This window comes from Micromonas pusilla (genome assembly GCF_000151265.4).
Source record: "Micromonas pusilla CCMP1545 genomic scaffold MICPUCscaffold_4, whole genome shotgun sequence".
NCBI classification, from domain to species: Eukaryota; Viridiplantae; Chlorophyta; class Mamiellophyceae; order Mamiellales; family Mamiellaceae; genus Micromonas; species Micromonas pusilla.
In genome coordinates this window covers 1,164,143-1,167,428 of record NW_003315885.1, presented here as the reverse complement: position 1 = coordinate 1,167,428, position 3,286 = coordinate 1,164,143, and positions in this window count along the sequence as shown.

Here is a 3,286-nt window from a genome sequence, read left to right as displayed (position 1 = left end):
GTCGACTCTGAGGATCCCCAGAGCCCGGAGTCGCTCGGCGCGCGGCAGCGGCTCGCGCTCACGCGATGGAGCTGCCTCGTGTTGGGCGCGCTCGACGCGCGCGAGCACGCGGCGGCGTTCGCGAAGATCGCGCGCGCGCTCGGAGGTCTCATCGCGACGCGCGTCGTCGTCGCCGGCAGAGGCCGCCGCGACGGGGCGTGCGGGGCGTTCCAGCAGCTCGCGCGGCGCGAGCCGGGGCATCTGCGCGCGATCGTCGAGCTCCTCGGCGACGGCGGCGCGAAGGCGGCGACGACGTCCGAGGCACTCGCGAGCGCCAGCCTCGCCGCGGAGGCGTGGACGGCTGCGGCGACGGCGCCGCCGGGGAGCGCCGCCGCCGAGGCGCTCCCCGCCGCGCGCGCGGTCGCGATGGAGACGTACTTGGCCGTCGTCTTCTCGAGCGACGCGAAGCTGAAGATGCCAGCTCGCGCGAGCGACGTGTTCCGCGGGTTCGCGAGGACGTTCACCGCGGACGAGCTCCGCGACGCGGTGCTGCCAAAGGCGGTGAAGCAACTGCGGCGGAACCCCGAGGGCGCGCTCGCGGCGACGAGAGCGCTGCTGGAGACGACCGAGTGCGACCTTCGAGAGCACGTCGACGCGCTCGCGGACGTGCTGACGCCGCAGGCGAAGCACGCGGACGAGTGGCGGAGGGTCGCCGCGGGGGGGTGCCTGGCCGCCGTCGCGCGCGGCGGCGGCGGCGCGTGCGTCCGCGCGATTTTCAACCGCGTGAAACCCGAGCTGATGGATACCGCGAAGCGGCCGAAGGAGTGGCACGCGCGCGCGGGTCTGTTCGACGTCCTCGCGTCGCTCGCGGACGGCGCCGGCGGGGGCGGGGGCGGGGGCGCGGGGAAGGCGATCGCGTCGGTGGCGGCGGACGCGTGCGAGACGCTCGCGGCGGCGACGAAGACGGAGGCGCAAAAAGACGCGAAAGAGCGCGCGATTCACGCCCTCGGCGCGTGGCTCGCGCACTTCCCCGGCCCGCTGCCCGGCGACGTCGTCGATCTCGCGGCGACGCTGATGAAGGACGCGAAAGATTTGCACCACCGCGCGATCATGAGGGCGTTATCGAGCGCGCTGGCGAGTAACCCCGGTCTCGCGGAGGGCGCTGGCGGGCTCGTGAAACACCTCGCGCCGCTGACGACGTCGGGCGCGGGGAAGCTCTCCCAGCGCGTCGACGGCGCGCTCGCGCTTCACGTCGTCGCCGCGGCGGCGGCGGCGGACGCGGGCGCGGACGCGGAGGCGATGAAACTCGGCGTGTGGAGCGACGCGATCAAACCGGACTCGACGTTTTTCACCCCGGGCGCGGTTTCAAAGCTCGGGTTCGAAGACTCCGAGGTTCTCGCGCGCGGGCTCGGCGCGCTTCTCACCTCGCACGGCGAGCGGCTGCGGAAAGCGAAGAGCGCGACGGAGGCGACGCGAACGCTCGCGCTCTTGTTCCTTCACCCGACGATCTCCGTGCGCGTCGCCGCAAAGGCGGGCGCGAGGGCGGCGACGCGCGCGGGCGTCGCGCCGCTCGATTTCGTCCTCGCGATGCGTCACTGGCTCGCCGCCGCGGACGTCCCGGGGGGTTGGCCCGCGCTGTCGCCGAACGAGGGCGAGGGCGAGTCGTCGTCCTCCGCGCCCGCGGGGAAGTGCGGCGAGTTCCCTGCGCGGCTCGCGGGCGCCGCGCTCGGGACGCTGTGCGCCGGGGACGATTTCCCGAGCGTGCCGCCCGGGCTTCTGGGTCACGTGCTCTTGCTCGCGCACCACCCGCGCGTCGCCGCCCCGGACGGCAGGCGCGTCGGCGCGTGGGAAGCGCTCCTCGCGAAGCTCAGCGCCGCCGCGGAGGCTGCGGACGAGGACGACCCGCGGATGACGTTGAGAGACGACGTCGAGGGCGCGTGCGTCGTCATCGCCGGCGAGCTCGGGTTGAAATCGTCGCTCGCGTCGGACCGCGACGCCGCGGTGAGAGCCGCGTTCGCGGCCGCGAGGTTGAACCCCGCGGTCGCGCTGGACGCGCTCCTGCCCGCCGCGGAGGCGCTCGCGGACGTCGAGGAGCACGCGTCGTTGACCCCGGAGGCGATTAAGATTTACAACTGCCAAGTCGGGCGTCTGTCCACGGACCAAGTCGACGTGTTCAAGCCCGAAGTTCGCGCGGACGCCAACGCCGGAGCGAAGAAAGCGCGCGGAAAATCGTCCAGTCGCACCGCGTACGGGTCGGACAGCGACGACGACGCCCCCGCGGCGGTGTCGTTGCGACCGTCGCAGGCGCAAGTCGCGGCGAAGGGCGGCCGAGGCGGCGCCGGCGGCCGCGGCGCGGGGAAGGAGATGGATAAAAAAGAGCTCGCGCGCCGAGCGCAGTTCGCGGAGGAAGCCGCGGTGCGCGCGACGGTGAGGGACCTCGCCGAGAGGCTGACGCTGCGGCTGCGGCTGACGTCGTCCCTCATGCGTGGCGGGACCCGTCGCGGCGCCGCGGCGGAGCGCGTCCCGGAGATTACCTCCCACATTTTACCGCTCCTCGCGTCCGAAGTGCTCCCGGAGGACGTCGTGCGCGACGTCGCGGCGTCGCTCGTGATCGCCGCCGCGGGCGTCCCCGGGAACGCCGCGATGGCGCTTGGGTTCGCCGGCGTCCCGGAGACGTTCGCCGCGGCGTTGCGACTCTCCGCGCCCGCGGCGGACGGGACGTCGCCGCCGCCGGAGGTGGACGCGCGAGGGGATCCGATCGCGCCGTCGTCCGCGCGCGTCGCCGCGGAGACGGCCGCGCTCGCCGCCGCGCTCGACGCCGCCACGGAGGCGGTCGAGATGAACGACCTAGAGCCGCTTCCGCCCGCGGCGTTGGCGCTGTTGTTCCCGGTGTGCGCGCGCGCGTTGCTTCTTCCGGACGCCGCGCCTGCGGCGATTCGAACGGCGGCGCTCGACGTCCTCACGCCGCACGCGCAGCCCGGGGTGCCTGGATTACCGCGCGCCGCGGCCGCGAGGTTGATGCTGACGGTGATTGCGACCGGGGCGCCGCCGCAAGTCGCGGCCGCGCGGCCGCTGCTGATGCACGTCGCGTTGGGCGCGGACGAGGAGAACGACGGCGGCGCCGCGGTGACGACGGCGCTTCGCGCCGGGCTCTCGTTCGAGTTCCGGGCCGTTCGCGCGGCCGCGCTCGCGGCGCTCCTCGCGGCGCCGCCCGTCCTCGACCCCGCGGCTCCCGAGGGAACGACACTGTTGTTCCTCGCGAGGCACGATCCGGACGAGGACAACCGTGCGACCGCGGAGGACGTTG